The sequence below is a fragment of the Sander lucioperca genome, chromosome 10 (genome assembly GCF_008315115.2).
Source record: "Sander lucioperca isolate FBNREF2018 chromosome 10, SLUC_FBN_1.2, whole genome shotgun sequence".
NCBI classification, from domain to species: Eukaryota; Metazoa; Chordata; class Actinopteri; order Perciformes; family Percidae; genus Sander; species Sander lucioperca.
In genome coordinates, this window is record NC_050182.1 from 2,782,077 (window position 1) to 2,803,471 (window position 21,395).

Below are 21,395 nucleotides of genomic sequence, written 5' to 3' on the forward strand. Positions count from 1 at the left end.
GCCCCCATTTCACATCTAATGCTCTGAGCATTACACCCCGGCTGCATATAATTTCAACCTCCTTTTATCTCTCTTTTTATGCGTTGCCTTGGATTCAACTGTATACTGAGACCCAGCCTTTGCAATGTCCTGCATATTACTAAGCCCATCTATCTCCGCAGACACATCCACATCTTTATACACTCCCACAGTCACCAGGCCCTGCACCGGGAGACGCTCAATCAAGATAGTCCCTTCAAACAGACCAATGAACTGTGAATAACGCCATTACACAAACTCCCAGCTCAGAGCGTTAAAGAGACAGAAAGATTGGGAGGGTGGAAAAAAAGGAAGGAAAAAAGCAAGAGATAAAGAGAGAGAATGAAAAACATTCTGTAGATTGAAGAACAAGAGCACAAGGCGAATGAGAGAGGAGAGTGTGAGACAGAAAGCAACAGAGAGGAGGACACAAAGAGGAGGGAGGGTGAGAAACAGAGTGAAAAGGGAGTGTGAGGGTCTAGAGGGGCCGCGGAGCAGGAAAAGACCTCTGCTCCATGGAAGCCCTCTGATGGGCTTAGCAAGGCCCCGCTCTGTTCACACTGTTGGTCAGCCTCTCAGAATTAAGATTACTAAATAATACGATTACTGCAGCTGCACACTGATAACACACTGCTGCCGATCCCCTTTGTCACTGTCACAAAACCCAGAGAAGAGAGGAGGATTGGCATATGATGGCATCAAAGGCATGACAGTACTGACTACATTACACTGTCTCAAGGGCCCAGGCTTCACATCATGGCTTCTCTGCTTTGCAGTGAGTGGAAGTGGAAAGACATGGTGTGACTTTTAATATGACATGTGGCCATAAACAAAAGGATGCTGAGGCAAAAATAATGTTAGCCCAGGTTTTCTCCTCACACTGATGGATGTTGTCATTATGTTCAATCATGTGGCATAAATTGTGACTTTCTCCAGTTGTTAATGTTGCGCTGTCAGCTCCAAAAGGCACTACAAACAAGCACAGTGAAACCTCAGTATATTACCTGATTCCACATGTGTAAACATAAAGTAAGGCTCTAATAGTGAGACATCTGCCCCTTATCTCGATGCTTTACACTGCATCCTCTGCGTGGGCTATTTGTTTCATGTTTCCACGCTTGACAGCTTTGACACAGATTCCTGCCAAGTTGACCTTGCAGTTTAAAGTGTAATAAAAGCTGAATTCCCAGGCTGTGTTGCACATCGATACGTGTTCTTGTGGTAGCTGATAAATGGTCTCACACCCCTCTGGAGAGGGGGAAAAACAAGCAGGCAGCAGAAACCGCTGTCCAGTCCTGCTCAGCGGAAGTAAAGTACAACCATCTTAAACCCACTGCTCCCAGAGTAGTGAGCTATTATCAGGGTTGGGCTGGGCTCAAACCCCCTCCTACGAGATAGAAAGTATCTGAAGTATTTCTACTCTCCTCTCAGCAGTAGCAACCATTTGGCTGCAGAGCTAAAGATTAGCTTGGAGCAGGAAATAGAAAAGACGCATCTAGCATGTGATGGTATACAAGAGTAACAAATAACAAACCAGAGCAGAGGGCACAAAACAAAATCAATGAAATATGACACACAGCACAAAGATGCAGCTTAAAACAGCCCCAAACTACTGAAAGTTGGCAACCATTCATTTCAGTTACTGTTCCGGTGCAGCACATTTGTCATCTAGTGGAGGTTTCATGTACATGTCATGGAGTGTATTTGCTTCAGTGACATCAAATGAACTTTGACCCCAGGCCCTCCCCAGCTGAGCCTCATAGTCACAAAATAACTGTATGAGTCACTGGATAGAACCAGTACAGCTTCAGTCAAGAAGCATCCATGTTGAATCACATGCACTCTGCTCAGCGAGTGCAGACATGCAGAAACAGAAAGGCAATATGGAGATGATGTGCCAAATTATCAGTTGTGTGTTTGTGTCATTCGGTCTCCCCCTTTTTTAAGTGCTTTTCACAACAGCAGTATATTGTCTTGGTAGAGTATGCACCAATCATTTCACTCGACTTGGTCTAAATTGTGGCAGAAATGCACACGGTTCATAAGATAATCTTTCGCGTTGGGTTTCAGAGCTTCCCATTGCCCCTGTTTGTACTAGTTAGTTCCTTTCAGATCAGTGATCCCATCATCCCTCAGGGTTAGATTTGCTAAACGCTGGTGTAGATTTTTATTTTCTGGTTCCAATTGACGATATCGTTCTTTGATGATTCTCCACTTAGTGTTTATGCACAAACACATTTCCACATTGTCTACATCATCAATCATTTTATAGTTCTTTGGTGGGATCAGCTGTTGTTTTTTCAAAGGTGGTCAGCAGCTGTTATTTCTTTAACTGCGCTGTAATGTAGCAGGGAATGCTTCACTCTTCTCAAAAAGGTACACTTTTATTGTGTTATCGCAGGAATAGATAATTGTTATCAACGCTGAATCCATCATTTTCTGTGACTGGCTTTTGCTATCATGCCCCATGATGCCTCTTGCGTGGTAGTTCACCCCTGAAGTGTCTCAGACAGCCACTGCTCCAAAGAGAGCCAGGCTAATTTGGGATATGAGATCTCTTCTAACACTGAGCAGCACTTCAGTTTCTTCTGCCTTCAATCCTCCGCTGCTTGACCACCAGCGCGAGGCACTGCAGCCTGCACTAAACCGTTTGCTCCTCATTGCCTAATGGAGCACAAAAAAATGACCCTGTTTGGTTAGTCGTTTGTTCACTCCTGCTTGCTTCAGGCTAGCTGGCCTTGGGGGGAAAGATTGTGTGTGTGTGTGTGTGTGTGTGTGTGTGCGTGTGTGTGTGTGTGTGTGTGTGTGTGTGTGTGTGTGTGTGAGAGAGAGAGAGAGAGAGAAGAATGACAAGAAATGGACATTAGGACACACATGCCCTTTTTCGTAATGTGCTCCCGGCTGGGCTGTTTGGATGGCCATCGCTAATGGCCTCTCAGTTAATGGAGTCATTAAGATTGGATTGCAAGAAGATAAAAGCAATGTGTATAATGTGTGTGAACCAGGTGGAAGCATGATTGTTTGTATATGTGTACTGTTACTGTAACCACTTTGCGTATTTCTAGTTATTTAGTGCTTCAGCAGATACACCCAGGAAAACACTAAAGGGGGCAGTGACACTTAGTAGGAAAGGTCAGTATTTTGTCAGTGTAATTGTAATACGGTCTGAGGCTCAGGTGATCAGTTCTGACCCGGGATGTCCTAATCACCTGGCTGGCGAAGGCTCAAAATCACAGTTATAATGTCTTACCGCTAGATTGCCGCTGCCTTGTGTGAGTGTGTAAGTGGCAAAGGCTGAAGGGCTTGATTCAAGGTCATTTCAGGACATGTCCCCAAAGGAATATTGCAAGGCTGGCGAAAGGCATTCTGGGTAGTGTTGCGTGTTGTTTTCATGGTGGCATGACTGCCTATTAAGTTTATGTCAATTTCTTGATTCTTACCAGAGGGTTTGCTTATGTCACTGTGCTCATCATGTTTTAAGCTTCAGCTGCGGTCCAGCTTGCCTCATTTAATTGTTGTATTCAATGAAATGTAGCCTCCATTGCACCACAAGGGGAAACTAGTTAGTAGGCAGAATTAACATTAAATTACATGATAACATAATTAAAACAGAATAGAAAACTCCTAATTAGCCCAGAGTCAATAGTTTGGCTGCTAAACTTTGTGTATACTCACAATTGTTTTTCTCAACTTTGCAAAGTACTTTTTTTTTTTCAAAATATAGGTGTATTTTACTACAGTGTTTATAAATATTTCACACTCACAAATCTTCCCTCACGGGTAATAACCATATTTACCTGTCAAATGGTGTCAGTCCATGTATCAGGAGATCAGAAATGAATTTCAGAGTGAAAGAGCGCACCTTTAAATCTTATCAGTTACTAAGCAGGCAAGCCAGTAGCTGGAAAATGGTCTCAGCAGGGATGTCATACTGCAATCACTGATCAAACGTGTCTGCAGACCCCTGAGGAGGCCTGTGGGGGTCCTGCTGCAAAATAAGAAAAAATGGTTTAATTTCACTGTTATTTTATTTTGAGATAGGATAGTGAGGGCATATTATTGGAGCTACTATTGTGAACAGATATTTCATCATCGTTAGTCAACGCAGTATGAACAGTTGTAAATGATATTGATTTTAAATTATATTTGTATCTGTTTGGGGAGCCTTTTAGTGAAGATGTTTGAAACCCCTATATTTAGACAGTGCCACTACAGTAGAAGGGCAACATATTTGTTTTCAGTGTGAGCTGAAGCACTCTGCAAGCAGTCTTGTACTGTTCATCCACCCCGGTGCAATTCTACATAATTGCTTTTGTGTGAAAAATTGTTCAAAAGTCATTCAGGTAACAGCAATGTCAGCCTTGGTCTAGTGAGTCTATTTTACATTTTAATATTTTACTGTGGCTCCTGCTGAGCGGCAGTTTGTCTGACAGTGTAATAATGGCACTCATCATGATATCTATAGGTACCGGTCTCTCTCTGAAGCCGATAATTAATATACGTAGGACTCGGCTCAGCTCTGCTAGACTCGGCAAAACTCCACGGTGGACTTGGATAACATAGAATTTCCACATATTTCCTTTAATATACTTGGACAAAAAAACGCTGTTAAAATACTAGTGTAGTTGAGGACCACCCATGTACACCCTCGCGCCACCCACGCGCTGTCATGATTATTACCCTGTAATCAGTTTTGTAGAATATAACATAAATTATTCATAAGAAATAAAGATTTCACCTCACTAGTCCAGGGATGTCCATGCAAAATGTCTGGTTCCCATCTCATATCATGACCTCAACTTAATATCTACAAACATGACGCAGCATTTTCTTAGTAAGTTATACACAAATGTAAATGTCATTCTAGGATGTTGAAATCACCTACCTGAGAGTTTTCATCTCTTAAATCATTATCAAAATAGTTTGGTGTTAAATCGTCCTTATTTATGATGTTCCCTAGCTGCATGGACGTCAGCAGATGCATCATTCTTTGTTAAATAATCAGTAAAATGTTAATTCAAGTTGCAATGTTGTCACCCATTGGGGACTTTTATCTCTTCAATTAGTCAGCCACTCAGGTTTTTCCAGCAATCCTTAATAAAAACTGTAGTATATATAGTACATCCAGGTAAGGCAAGTGTATTTGTAAAGAACCAACAACAACAATAACATTTAAAGTGCTTTACATAATTCATTAAAACAAGAAGAGAGCACAAGGCAACTTAAAAAGACACAACAGGATTTTAAAAATATTAAAACAAAATAAAATAGAAGATAGAAATAAGACAAATCAAACAGTAGAATAAAAACACATTGTTGAATGCTGCTTATTCATGTTTAGTTTTAATTCTGGGGACACCTGTCCCAGACGACCTGAGAGGTCTGGACAGTCCATAACGGAGCAGCGGATCAGAAATATATTTTGGCCCTAAACCATTCAGTGCTTTTTATAAACCAACAGTTATATTTTAAAATCAATTATTTGACAAACAGTATGCCAGTGAAAAGATCTGGAAGCTGGAGTGATGCGATCCGCTGTCCTAGTCTAGTGAGGACTCTAGCAGCAGCTGTCTGATCGACTTTTTAGAGAGACCTGGAAAGACAGCATAATACGAGTTGAGCCTACTGAAGATGGACAAGTGGTTTTAAATCCTGCTGAGACATAAGTCTAGATATATTCTTAAGGTACAGTATACCAAGATTTCTGGCCTGGTTTGTGTTGTTTAAAGTACTGATATTATGCTCATTTTCAGGTTCATAATTGTATTTAGAGGTTGTACCAGAATAGGTTTATGTGGTTTAATTTTCGGAAACACCATATTTTTGTTGTACTGCACATTGCTGCAGCTCCTCTTTTCACCCTGTGTGTTGAGCTCTCTGCTTTAGCTACAGAGTGAGACATCTCACTTCTGTTCCATCTTTGTTGGGAGTCGCACATGCGCAGTAAGTACTGCTAGCTAGTCAGTTGCAGAGTATGAGGGCATGCCATGCTAGCAGCTAGGCGAGCATAACGTGTGTTACAAAGTGACGCACGTTCGTCACTGAAGTAAAGGCTGGACTACAATAGAGCAGTTTGGAGAAGTTTATGAACAGTGTTTTCTGTTGGAGATGGTAACTCCCTTTGGGGTGGACTTTGGGCTTTTTCACTTTGTAAACCTATTAACGTGCACAAAAGATATATAACACAATAAAGGAAAGGGAAAAAGCCAAAAAGCAAAATATGAGCACTTTTAACGCTAGTGATTAGAGGTTAGCACATACTTTTAATCGTTGTTCTTTGGGTCCATAGACAATTCAGACTCAGTGCTTGTATGGGATCCTAGTCATCTGGAGATATGGCTATATAAATCTGTGTGTTGTTGAAATAATTATGGTAAGATATTTTGTTGTTTTCCATAAGCTGTGCTAGTGGGGGAATGTAGATGTTGACCAAAAACTTTGCACTGTATTCAGGTGGCATGTGTTTACGGATGCAGTTTGACATGAGGAATTCCACTGAGGAGCAACATATTCAAAAGGGGCACATTTTTTTCATAAGTCATTACACTGGATAAAATTATTAAACATAAAGGTAACTTCACCTCCTTTCTTATGCACTCTAGCTTTGCTCATGAAACTAAAGTTATAAGAACTTCTGCACTTATCTTGGTCCAGCCAAGTCAAGTCAAATCAAGATTGTGCTTCATAATTAAATCAATAATTAAAAATGATTTGGCTGCTAAAGACCTGATGTTTAATAAAGCTAAATTTAGTGTTTTAAATGCGAAATGTGCTGCCTGTGCTTCGTGTTTCTCTAGTCTAAGCCAAATTGCATCACCACCTCAATGTTTTGGCCGAAGTCTCATTGTCTCCACTACAATGGTGTTTTGGGATTGTGAGTCAAGAGCCTGTAATCAGCTCCGCCAATCAGACGTATTAACATGCGAGTCAGTTCCAGCTCAGCTGCCTCGGTCCAAATGTTGATGCGCAGTTGATTATGGGCTACTGCCTGATTTTAAACTGCTGAATATTTAATTGACTCAATGAAACATACTCCAAATGGGCTCATATCATATCATATCATTATAACTGCATTAAAAACAATACCACAGATGTGATTAATTAACTCATTTGTGATTTTATGGGCTTTAGATTTCCACTAACGTGTGGTGGATTTGGAAAATATGGCAGCATTTTTTTTTCACTGAGTCAAAACTTGAATGCGATGACAACCCCCCCACCACTGCCCCCTACTGCAACCACATATACAGAAATGTCACGAAATAGTACAATATTATCTGTGTCATTGCCTTTTTGGATTATAACTTTCAGATGAACCCACATGTAAAATGGTAACCTGTGTATATAATGTGAATTCAGACACCCAGGGAAGGAAGTGTTGACTGTAATTAAGCTCATATGGAGGTGTGCGTGACATAAAGTAAAAATGCTTTGCTACAGCAAAGTAAGTCTTTAAACGGTTTGACACCTTCCTGAGGGCGATACATTTCTGCCTCACTTAAGCTAAACAATAGCAGCACATCATCCAAGGGGCTCTGCTTCAGTGGTGCTTGATATAATCCACAGAGGTGTTTGACCAGTGGTTATTTCAAGTTGTCCTGATTTATTTACTTGCTCAGGAATCAAAGTCTAAAGCTCGAGTAATTTATCTTGTGCTTTTCTCTGTGCATGCTGTGGCGATTTTTTTACTTTCACCAAACCCAGAAATGTTATAGTCACATGAAAACAAAATGCTTTATGTACATGATTAACTGCTTTTTTTTTTACACAAGAAGATTGAGGAGGAACTTGTCTTTTGTATGTGTGAGCATAAGCGTATTGTATGTCTGTTTTATACATAAACATCTGATGTAACCTGGGCGTGCATGCATATGCCATGTTTATGCATACCATGCTTGTACTGTATATGCAATATAAATGTTGCGTGGGTGTCTTTTCCGTCTGTGTCAAGATGTGATTTATCAAGAGCCGTATTGTGCTGCCCATGTGTCTTTATGATTCCTTTGAATTCCATACATGATGAAACCCTATGAGGAGGGCCTTTATCTGTGCATTCTGCCGTTGTCACAGTTAGCGCTGGTGTGTGCAGGAATCAATGTATTGCGTATTATCATGCTGAAAGGCACAGATGATTTCAGCCTGCTCATGAGACAGTCTTTGATCTGAAAGTAAAATACTCTGCTGATCTACACAGGTGATACCAGCCTATTAATACCTGCAGTCTGCTTCAGCGCTGCTGTTGCAGATCTGTAGTAGAAAGTAAAAAGTCAGTAGGATAATGTGGGACACAACATATTGTGTATCTTACTTAGAAGAGGCTTGATTAAAGATGTTAAGCATTGGGTATTAGTGAGCAAATTGTGGATTAGGAATAGATTGTAGGTATTATATACCAGGTGCTATATTGACTTTAATTTGACTTAATGGCAGAAACAAGCTCTAAACATACTACTGACATATTATTGCCTCATACAATGTGTTGCGTATAACCACCGAATATTATTTCTTGAGCACTGAAAGGTGCTGTGAGCCCACCAGGCACACTGGCTTCCCGTTTACCTCTGTGAAGAATTAGGAACTGGTCGATCTTTCTTGGAAAACCTGACACTCTGTGTCCACTTTTCACCTTATTTTTCACCGGTGGCTCCTGCTGGTTTCCTTTACGTAAGCATGTGGGATCTATAATAGCCAGTATCCAGCATATGGCCTGCTACTCTTATTAGGACCGCGTGACCCCCAGTTAATTAATAGGAATAGCAGTGCATTTCATTGAAAAATTGGAATTAATGACTTCTCTGAAATTTTCAAACTCTGCAAAGTCATCCATTGGGCCGGATTGGACCCTTTGGCGAGCCAGTTCTGGCCCGTATGTTTAAATCATCTGGCCACCTGATGAATGAAAGTCCTATTGTCACTCTTCTTTCAGCTCTGTTTTTGCTCTCCATCAATTTCTAATGCTCCACTATGTCCACCAACTTGTCGCTACCTTTGTCTCTTTGTATCATACAGTAGGGTTTTAGGCTATGTTTAGATGGAAACGATCTGGAAAAGTGTGTGAAATTCGATGTAGTATGCACACCAGGTGGCTAGGTGGTAGTGTGAAGCACTGCCACACAACACCACCAAGTCCGTGCGCCTCCGTAGAACCTTCCTTCTACTTCTCTCCCTAGTAGCGTGAAACCAAAACATGGCGACAAAAGTTGACAATTTTGTCTGGACAGACGAGGAGGTGGAGTTATTGCTCCAAACGACCTTAGATTACAAAGCCACAAAGGCACAACAGGGCGTGGACTGGGAGTCCTGCCAGTCAAAATATATAGAAATATGGACCGAATTTCTTCAGCAGTATCCTGTACCTGGAGGAACGTCATATCCACATGAGAAAGACGCTATCTGTAAAAGTCAGATATCATCAAAGCTGAAAGCCATCCGGACCAAGTAATGTAAACTATATTTTGATTTATGTAACGAAATATGGGGTGGGTAGCCAGCCACCACAACAATAGAGGCTGGCAGGGGCGGATCTAGAAAATATTTATGGGGTGGCGAGAGGGGGGCAGGAATTTTTGAGGGGTGGCAACATATGGCAGACTTATATATACTGAATTTTATCACAGTTTGATGAGAAATAGTATGTACACACTACAAAAGGGCACAGGCTGCCATTTACAAACTCATACAGACAAACTTAATCTCATGCAATCAATATCTTGCATTTGAGGTTTCATGTGAAACAGTTCATTTTAGGAATAAGTGACCATACGATGTGATCTCACTTAATAGGAGATAGAAGTATGATAGAAGTAAGGGGCATTATCACAGGAAAGGCATTAAGGTAAGACACAGGTGATGAGTGGCAGATGTGTGAGAGGGGAAGCAAACTGTTTTGGACTGTGTCAGAGAGGCAGCGTTGCAGGTAGCATTTGTACAAGATTAGGAACTGTCATTAATTAGTTATAACCGGTTTAGGTTAATTTGTTTAATTTTTTTAATTTAATCTGAGCAATAGATCTAAACTACATTCTACACAAAATATAAAAACTCATCTCCACATCTCATCACACTTTCACACTGACAACTTTCCCTAATTATTCATATTTAAGCAAACATGATTTTTTATATTTATTTGATGTTGTTCTTATTCATATGTAACTTAATATATATCCTGCAACAATTTCCATACCATGTGGACCAGCTCGACTGGAGATCGTTGGTGATGGCCCAGGCACTTTCCTGCTTTCCCTTTGTTTGTCCATCACCAGCTTTCCCTTTCACTGTCTGAGCCCTGCACAGTATCTTGTCTCTCGCGTTCACCCTCCTCATGGTGGTGATGCTCTCCCTCCATATATTCACCACTGTGGTGTTCTCCAACCTCCTCCTGTCCCTGGTTGCCTTGGCCTTGTATTCTATCTCTGTCACGTTTCTGTTGCCCTTTTCTCTCCACCTCGTCTTCGTCTTCTCTCTCTCCTTCCACCTCTTTTCTCTCTCCTTCTACCTCATCTTCTCTGTCTACCTTGCTCAGTTGTTCATTTTCTATTTCTCTCGCCTTTCTCTTTGGTGAGAAAAAACTACTTATGCTACCTTTCCTCTTCATTTCTATAAGATTAAAAGTAATTTTACAATGTTTTCCTTGACAGACGTTGAATCAATATTAGCTTTTGTAGCTTACTTTACACAGAACAAATGTCAGACCTAAGTAACATTATATGTGTAGTTAGCAAAATAACGTTCTTCAACCTGATTTTTATCATCTCAAAATCAGTATCGCAACTATGCTAGCACTGTGTCTTTCGATATAATTTCATTTCTTGATAGATAGTCAATCCGTTTTGACCTCTTTCCTCCTGTGTCTCCTTTCCTCACGACTCCTGGCTCCCTCGCTTTGCGCCACTCAGTTTTCCAAACAAATCAAAAGCCGCTCTGGCATCTGGCTCGTGCTGCATTCACTGCAGTCGGACATTGGAGATTCGCGCTCATAAATTGTCAAATTGGCCATAACTTTTAATTCATTGCTGGAATTAATGAATTAATTCCAGTGTTAATAACTGCCACTGGGGTGGCAGCAGGGGTGGCAAGACTTTCTTTTAGGGTGGCATTTGCCACCCTATGCCACCCCGGTAGATCCGCCCCTGGAGGCTGGTGTTGAAACGTGTTGTGACGTATGGAAATAATCAGACATGTTTGTTGTTATTTTCCTGTACTGGCCCATGCCTGTGAAGTAAACGCGTACGCTATGAGAGCCACCATGTACAGATTGGAGCAGACTTTTGCGTTTTTACCCTTCAGACGGGAACGCGACAGTGGAGCGTTTTTAAGATTTCCGCTCTGGAGGGTGGTTTCACTTTTTAGCGTTTTTAAGCCCCAAAAACGCCGTCGCCGTCTAAACGAAAGGCACATCTAATAAAATATTTTGTCGTTTTCACCCACGAGCGTTGTCGTGTAAACAGGGCCTTAAATGTCTTTTTGCTGAAAACAGCTGTGTGCTGCGTTTGGAAACAACGCTGATGAGAGCAGTGAGAGTGAACCAAAACAGTAAAGCCAAAACAATGAGAACAAAGATGCTAAAATGCTCTCTGGGGTTGAGGGGACCTGCAGAGTCATGTGATTATTCTCTGTGTCAGAACTTCAAACGACCCCTTTCACATTATATACAGCAGATTTAACGGTACTACTAGGAATAATCTGCATGATACATGAGAAAATAAGATGTTGGGGCTTGTAATCTTATTGTATCCTGGTGAAAATACACCCCAGGTAGCTAATTAGTAGTTATGTTTTCCCAGTGTTTACCTGACAATGTCAGACCTTTGACCACTCCGACAATTTGCACAGCTATCATTTGCACTGCCTGAAGATTTGTGTAACCTCAGCCCCTGATAACACCATTTTCCAATTTCGCCATCTAGTCTCAATGGGACATAATCAGTAGTGAGCAGTCGGCCGGTGGCACTTTCCGGTGATATCCTGTCCACGATAATAACAACAACGTCTCATAAGAAGATAACCTGCCTTATTGCTCAATGGATTTACATACAGCAGGTAATCATTGTGACCGCAGGCTATCTGTGACTGATGGTGTGTGTCAGCACTGTACATGCAGCCTTTGTTTTCATTTGGCAATCAGGCCTGTCGAGCCATGCTGCTACAGAGATCAATGTACCATTGTGTGTGTGTGTGTGTGTGTGTGTGTGTGTGTGTGTGTGTGTGTGTCACCTTAATGCTTACCTGTGGGCCATCCTCCTTGCTGTGGCCATGTATCCATCTCACTCAGTGTTGCTGTGAAGCAGATAAAAAACATAGGGCTCTTTTCACGAGAGACCAAGCCATTACAACAGCAACCTACTCTCCCACTAAGACTTTGATATTAAAACACTGTCGTACAATATTCCATTTTAAGAGCCATATTCAGAAATATGCTAATAAAGAGAGGAAGGGGCAGACTAACTCTCTCCCTATCCTCCACTTTCTCCTCCGACCTCCTTCTCCAGCTCAGGCCACTGCTTTCTCATGGGAACATGAAGGTACAGCGAACAGAAGATTGAAGATGTAAGGAAAGCAATCAAAAGAAGAAGAAAAATGAGGAAGGTGTGGTGAGCGAGAACAATTGACAAGGAAGACAGGAATCAAACAAACAAGCGAGCCCAGAACAGCCGTATTTTGTTTTGCTCTGATCATAAGCCAAAATCTGAGAGTGTGCTTGTGTCTGCATGTGTTTGTGTGTGTGTGTGTGTGTGTGTGTGTGTGTGTGTGTGTGTGTGTGTAGGTGCATGCACGGCAGCTGCTGAGTTGCTGTGTTTATCTGTGTGAAAGCTTTACGGTAAATAAAGCTCAGGTCCTGGCAGGGAGACAGGTGCAGCAGGCTGGGCCAAAGGAGAGCTACTGTAACTCAGGAAGAGAGAGAGAGAGAGAGAGGAAGAGCGAGAGGAAGAGAGCAACTCTCTTGAAAGTGCCAACCGGACAATCTTTTGAAGTGGCAGATATTGGCATATCATGAATAAACATGAGCAATGTTTGCTTTCGAGCAAAGCAAAGCCAAAGGTGTGAGGCTCATTAAAGACCAACAGGCCATGTTGATGAAGAGAACTGGGGCCACGATCATTTACTGCACTGAGAAGTGCAGTAAATGAAGAAGTTCATCCGGTGTTTATCATTTTAACCCTCGTATTCGTCTAATCGTGCATGAACTGATGAGAAAGAATGGAGGCACTAATTAAAAACAAAATTCACAAAGTTGAAGTGCACCGTGTAGACGTAAGATCATCTACTGTATTATCTATTCATTGCTCAGTATTTCAATATAGCCTAGCAATTATGTTTTCAACTACTTAATGATACTATTATTAAGAAATGTACTAAGAAAACCAATAATCTTTAGAGTTTCACTATAATGCCATTTTGTAGGGATAGGTTTCCCATTTCTTAGTTGCTGGAATCAAACTGATGATAATGTCTATTATTGCTGATAACGATAACGCAAATTACATAACTCTTCCTGCACTTCCACTCCAAATCATAACTCATCTATAGTTACTTGGAATATTAACCCAGTGCTCCCTCAAGGCTGAGAATCCAGTATGAACCAGCACCTTATGAGCCCATGCAGCCCTGTGCAGCGTTGGTGTGATTAGAAACCCTGCCTGGTGAACTTCTAATACACTCGCTGGAGTTTGATAGCCTCCAGTATGGCAGGCTGCTGGTTATGAATAACCCTCTGCATAACCGACCGTCCCCCACATCACACAGTTTTCACTGCCTTTCCTTCAGTGTTATAGGGTGTGCACTTTAAGTTTTGTTTCTTGCTAACTGAATACATGTCAGAGCATAGGATTCATCTGAAAGCATCAGAGGAATCAGTCACAGCCCTTAAGTCTTTCTGAGGCGGATTTGGGTGGAGATTAAACAACATCGGTTAAAGGGAGACGGGAGGGTAAATGTGTTTTGGTCTTATAGGCATCTGACAGCTCCTTCATAATAGTTTTTTTTTTTATAATTATTTTTATTATTTCCATCAACAAGTAATACATATACAAGCATACTGTGTAAGCTGTGTGAGCTCCTCCATAATAGTGAGCTAATCCTTTCTATGCTGTGTGTGTCTGTCTGTCTTCCTTTTCTACACACATTGGCAACATCCAAACACGTACACAGATTTACCACCTGTATGCAGACACACACACGCACGCACGCACACATGCACGCACACGCACACACACACACACACACACACACACACACACACACACACACACACACACACACACACACACACCCATGGGCACACACACATGCATTCATAAACACATCTTAACAGTCTTGGCTGATTTGATGAATGGAGAGGCCTTTGAACTGTTAATAATTCCTCAACGTGTTTCAACATTTCAACTTGACATCTGTCAAAACTGCTCAGGCCACCGCAGCCAAATAAATGTATGAGGAAAGGAGTGTGTGTGGCTACTCCTGGCACATCACTACAAGCTACTTAGACCCCAAATTCACTCATTGTAAGTGCTAATGACAGGTGTCCCCTTATATTTGGTTTGCGGTTTAGAAACACTGCCAAATTCCTGCCATCACTGCGCTGCGGTGTGCAAATATTCTGTAGCATGATGTCTTATCTTATCTTTTGCTGCACACTTGTTCAACTCATTAAAAATTAATTGACATGTGACATTTGATAACCATTGTTGAATCACTTTAATGACATTGATGTGACAGACTCAATTTAGCCAGTTAGGCTGCATCAGAGTAAGAAGTCACTTTGTCCCACCCGTCATTATCTTCCTCGTCGCATACTGTGATTGCACTGACCAATTAAAACAGATTAACCTCCCATCCAGTCTGCCCCTTTCTGCCACCAAATTGTTGTCATTTGTTGAGCATCATGGCTGCCCAGGCTCACTCTTAGTTTTTTTGTTCAAGTCTCTCAGGGGCTGTCGAAAGTAAGAATTGTGTTTCTTGCTGTGTGATAATGCGGTGCTCTCTGTTTCTTTCGGCTCTGTATTGAAATCTTGATCCTGTCCCCCTGCAGTGGCTATCTCCCTCTGTATCTGAAGAACTAATAGTATCTCCCTCCCCCTGTGAATTTCCTCCTCTCCAGCTGAATTATCCATTCTTCCCCTATTGCTCTCTTTCTCAACTTTCAATATTTCCTCTCCTCTTTATCTTCTCCCCTTATCTCTCCTTCACCACTACATTTCCTCCATCTTGCTCTCTCTGTCTTACTCTCCTACCTTTTCCTTTCTCTCCTCTATCATACTCTCAACCTCAATCGCTCTCTTTTGTCTCACTTTAGTTTAACTCGGTATCCTAAAGGCGCTTTGCATGTCTCTGGCCAGGAAGCATCCGAGTGTAACCTGCTAAATTGGAATGTTATGGTGAGGCAACACACACGCATGAGAAACTCTTGAGTTAATGGACAATTTACCTCACCTCATTGTTATTGCCTTTACATTCATTAAGCCCCCTCTGCCTCTCTTTATCTTTCTCACACTCACTCATTTTATTCCTTCATTCTCTCCTATCTTTCTCCACCCTGGTTGTCTTCATCCTAAAAGCCTGGCTGCATTCTTCTTCATTGTGTCCGTCCTATACTGTATGTTTCCTGTGGCTCTGGTGTTTGCCTTTTCCCTCTTCTGCTCTCTGTCCCCCCTCCGGCTTAAGCTGTCCAGCCTGGTTCCTCCAGCACACTGGAGTAAATGGTAAAATAATGGTAACAGCCAGCCATAAATCAACCCAATTGAAAAACATCACCATTATAGTCTCCCTCTCTTTCCCTCCCTCATCTGCTCTTTTCTGTGCCCTTCACCTTTGTTCCAGGAGCGAACAAGGGAGGGGAAGATGACTATTAGCAAGTGTTGTGGGGGAAAACAGAGGCTTCCAGTGAAGGTGAAGGATGATGGAAAAAAATTAAAGCACATGCATTACTGTGTATGTGTTTATTTGTTTCTGTGCACATGTGTTTGTGTAGTTGTTGAGTTCAGAGAATGAGAGTCTTTAAGCTGCTACAGGTGTGTAGATGTTCTGTCCTGACCAGAAGCTTAGTGGAGAAGGCTCATGCGAAAGGAAGAATATCCTTGTGTCAGCACATCTGCAATCCGTGTGTGTGTGCGTGCGTGCATGTGTGTGTGTATACACGCTTGCATTACAGGCTTAAGAGGGGGAAGAGAAAAATGCGTCACTGTGAGACAGATAGCACAAAATGGTAAAAAGAAAGGAGTGATAGTGAGAGATCATCATGGTAGTTAGAAATTTGCAACAATGGGTGGTGTGATGCGATAAATGTTATATGGCAGAGAGACATACATTTTGTAGACACACAAGTCTACTCATTCATAGAAGACAAATGCACTGATAGACCCACACACACTCTCCCACATATTTAGTTACAGCAGCTGATTGCAGGCAACGGTGCAATGTTCAAGCTTTATTGGACCAATAAAATAAAAGCCGGCGTCAGGCAGAGTCCTGTCTGGGTTTGGTTGCTGTGGTGATGCATTTTCACTTGCTTCTGGTGGTAACTAGCCATTCAGATAGTTTGATCTCCCAAGATATCCGCTCCTGACATTACTGCCTCCTCCCCAATGTTATGTTGGGGAATCAGATTTTTATTTTGCAGCAATAAAATATTACCTTTAAAAGATTCAGCAGCAAAGTGTTCCAGTTACTCTGGATGATCCACAGACTTTAGTGAACAGTTTTCATTGGAACCACTTTCTAACCAAGAAATAGTCACTAATAAAACGACTGACAGTAAATTCCAACCAACCAAAGCCAATACTATCGAAATCAAAATAATCTGATAAAAGAAGTCACTATCCAAATTTTCCCTTTCTGAAAGTTATGTTATTATATTATTGGATTGCATTACTGATTATTACATGTAAGCAGCATTTGGGTACTTTCTGAACTGTTCCATCCATAATAATATATACAATATACAGTAATTTAACAATGTGATTACATGTTTTTAATTAAAGTTTTATTTTGGAACGTAACAGCGACTATAGCTGGCAAATTTAAGTGGTTGAGTTAAAAGTCAAATCAGCCAAAAAGCAACTCAAAATACACAACTCTCATGTACTGTAGCTTACAACTCCTGCATACTTGACTGAACCACATGTGCAGTGACACATCTTTGCAGATTCACAGGCCTCAACGCATCCTTACAGACTCCCAGCGCAAAGGCCACGCTGCACAGAGGTGCTGACGGCTGTCATGTTATTTTTCCAGGGAGGCTGGAGGATTGGGTTGTTACAAGCAGGATGAGCCGGAGGAATAGAGGAGAGGGAGGAGAAGAGAAGGGAGGTGGAGTAGGGAAAAAATGTTTTTCTTCAATTTTTTTATCCAGCTCTTTTACAATGAGTGACATCTAATATTGCAAAGTGATCAAGTGCACAAAAAGCTTCTTTTTTTTCTTTGTTAAAGATGTAGGCATATGAAATGATCCATAACACTTTACAATACGGTACACAAAAACGAGTAGTTACTAAGGAACAACCTGATGATTAACAAATTGTTAATGAGTAGTTCCTGAATAACTCTGACATGTAATAGATAATAATTAGTTACTAGAAAAGAGACTGGGAGATAAATGGTCCTCTTTGGACCATTGCTGGATTTCAATTGCTGAGCATAAATTTGTTTTATACGTGATCTTGAATATATATTTTGATTAACCTGAAAAAAATACTGTTATTAATATACTGTTGTTAATTAACCAGCTCCAATACAGTATTCCCATAAAATGAATGCACAGAGGTGTGGAATAGAGGCCCTATGTAAATGATAGTGGATAGAGAGAGTGGTTGATGAGGTGAAGATGAGGGGTGTGTAGACGGGGGAACGAGGGAGAGAGGGAGTTAGGGAGGGGCAAAAGGAGGAAGCTGCCCAGGATGAGACAGGGGAGAGAAGTCAAGATTGAGAAAAGCAAGAGGGAAATCTGATGATAGGATGAAAATACGCAGGGCGGGGGGGAAGGGTGGAGGCATGTTGTGAAGGAGTGGGGAAAAGGATGGATTGTTGGAAGGAAAGAAAGGAGGGGGATTTGTCCTCCATCCAGCAGGAGTGTGGTCTTCACTGGCCCCTGCGGCACAGTCCTCCCAATTTCTATCCCTTAATCAAGAAGAACAAAGATATGCATGTTATTAAAAATCACGCCTGTCAAAGAGAGCAGGGGAGAGAGGGAGAGAAATAAATAAATAATGGAGAGATAGTAGAGTATAAATATAGTGATATCCTCCAGGCATGTTCTATCTATCGCTCTTTTTTCCTCGACCATTAAGGAATTCTTCGCTCTCTTTCGCCTCTCTTTCAAATAAAAATGAAATAGTGTTGATTTTCACTGTGTGCCTTCACCATGTCTCCACATCCCATCTCCAACTGCCCATCTCTTCTTTTCCTTCTCATTTATATGCTACTGTTCTGTGACTGGCTTTATCTCACAGTCTTATTAGGTTTGTTCTCATTCCCTGTCCCTCACCTGTTCTTCATTTTTCTCTTATACTTGGCCGCTCCTTCCTCTATCACACCATTAATATATGTGATGTCAAGCTAATCACTCTGCCACTGTTTCTCTCTGCTTCTCTTCCCTCTCTCTGTCCCTCTGTGGCGTGAAAGTGATTATGATGGCACACACACTGGGTGGTGTGTGTGTGTGTGTGTGTGTGTGTGTGTGTGTGTGTGTGTGTGTGTGTGTGTGTGTGTGTGTGTGTGTGTGTGTGTGAGTTATGATGATCATGCATGATGAGAGACAGGTGAATGGTGAGGCATGGGGTGCGGCTACAGACTGAGGCATCAGTGTGTCATCTCTTATCAGCAGTATTTAGTAGCGGATGTGCTACCCCAGCGTAGCTCAATATGGAATTATACAATATTTACATCCCAGGATAATTAGAGGGCTGTAGTCAGCTTTCACAGTGTCAAGACACAGGCACACTTAATTGCATGTCACATGTTTGGATTTAGTCAGACTTTAATATTTATAGTGGTTTGAGAATGATCTGTTTGTTCAGTAATAGTGAAGCAAAACTCAAGCTGTGTCCCTATTCCATACAATATAAACGGTGAGTTTATGTTAGTTAGTGATTTAATTATTTTATCCCATTAATGTGTGTGGGGAGCCAACAGGAAGTCAGCCAGCTAGACCAGTGGAGTTGTTTTTTTGGCAAATGTGCTCAGTTAGCTAACATTAACTGGAATGAATGGGGCACCATTAGTGAACGCATTATTAAATTCTTATTAATACATCCATATGATGTACTCTATTCCCAATGCAATGCGCAAAGGAAATGGAGGAGTTAAACACAAAAAAAGAGTACATTTTAGTAGAGCTCCCTGCTAGGGTAGAAGGCACGGCCTGTTGCACTTATACACACAAATCTTTCCAGATCCAATATTTACCCACAACTGAATGGTAATTTGAATTTGAAATAAAAAAAATGACAGCCCTACTAGTATTGAATTATGTGAGGTTGTAAACGCTTATTATGAACCAGACAACAAAATAGTGGGGGAAGAGTAGGGGCAGGGGAGTTATAATTTGGCTTGAGGGTGGCACCAGAGCAAAGGCCATATTGTTACATAAACATGAGGGTTTAGCGTTCTTTGAGTGTCCATTTTAGCACGTCTCAGACTCTACTTCCCTTAACTTTGATCAGACTAAGCCACAGCTATATGTAAAGTTCAGATAATATTCCCTAACGTTAGATTGCTATTTCATAGCATAGCATGATAATAAAGACATTTAGAATTTAGTTCAAAAGCACTGCAATAGCTACCTTTGTGAAGCTGTTCTGTTATAGGCCCAATAGTTTTATAATACTATATAGTTCATGTTATTGTGTTGACCCCTGTATTTGCCATAATGTTTGAATCAGTCAACTCTTCTACCTCTCTTATAAAAAAATATGTGACAAAACAGTCAGGGTGTTGAGCACTTTGACCTTTATTGACAAACTCCTTTGTTACCATTTATGAGTTTACAGAGGTTCGGTATCAGTATTTTTTCTCTGAAAGCACATAAACTGTGTGCTCTTTCTCTGCCCTGTTTAGCCTCTCTCTATTATACACACACACACACACACACACACACACACACACACACACACACACACACACACACACACACGCACACACAAAAAATGTACCTGCCTGACACAAACCATTTATTCCAATATATAAACAATCTACCAAATGCTGCTCAGGCTTTCCAGCAGTATTTATGATTTTCCTTCTATGACAAATGGAACATTTGTAGGACAAGAAATAAGCAGATTGCAGGAAAACAAGTCTGATTTCTAGCATTGCTCCAAAGCTGTACAGTTGATAGGCCCAGGTGCAGAATATGATTGGTTTTCTAATAGGTAAGGTGGCGTGAGACACAATGAGGATGTGGGACCACCTGCGTGTGTGTATGTGCACATGTGATTCATGGCATGTTTGACAGCAGTGCGTGTGTGTGTGTGTGTAAGAGTGTGTAGCTGCGTTCGCCCTTTGTTGTGCTCATTAGGCTATTATGTGGATGGTATGTGACCAAGTGAAGATTCAAACGAGCTGCCATACTATCCAGCATACGGTCACTGAGGAAGGTAACAGAGATTATGCAGCACATGACGGTCCTCTTGTACCATGAGTGGTCAAAACGCTAAAGTCACGCTAAGAGGAAAGGCTTTTGTAGAACAGGTGCTCAAAATCAAATTACAAATTAAAAGCTGAGTGGTGGTGACGTTAAAGTCATGCGACTGTGATGTGTTTCGGTAAAGCCTAAAGTTGGCTTTTTACTTATGCTGATTGCATTTACGCTTCAAAAATAGTGGTGTTCATTTGTGAAGATTATCTTGCTGAACAAAACGTGGTAACACTTTACAATAAGGTACACAAAAAAGTAGGTAGTTAATGATTGACGAATGACAAACGAATGAGGAATGAATGAGTAACGAATGGTTAGTTAATGATTAGTTACTGATTGACTATGATTCAAGCACTGATTAGTTACTGTTAAACAGACTGGTAGTTACTGTTAAATGAATGAGTAACGAATAAGGAACTACTGGTTAGTCAATGATTAGTTACTGATAAACAGACTGTGTGTGTGTTACTGTATTAATGAGTCATTAGGAAATATGTTAATCGGATTTATAGTAATAAAAGGAATAGACATGATACAGGATGATTCTCATAATATATTTTGATAATGATATTCACAAAACATTTACATTGACAAGCATGGTATATTCTGTAGCATTGACATTGTTGAAGGCTTAAAGGCAATTGTATGCTGCTGCAGGGCATGCTTTAATCCTGCCACCCTGGGTTTCGGGCGCTGTTGAGCGGTAGTTAAAGACCAACCACTGAGTGGTTAATCATTAACGAATGATTAG

At 41.2% G+C, this 21,395-nt stretch overlaps 1 protein-coding gene across 1 annotated transcript in view; it reads left to right on the plus strand.

Moving 5' to 3' along the window:
• grik5 (glutamate receptor, ionotropic, kainate 5) overlaps positions 1-21,395 on the plus strand; it is a 91,799-nt gene that overhangs the window by 7,111 nt on the left and 63,293 nt on the right. The window lies entirely within an intron of this gene.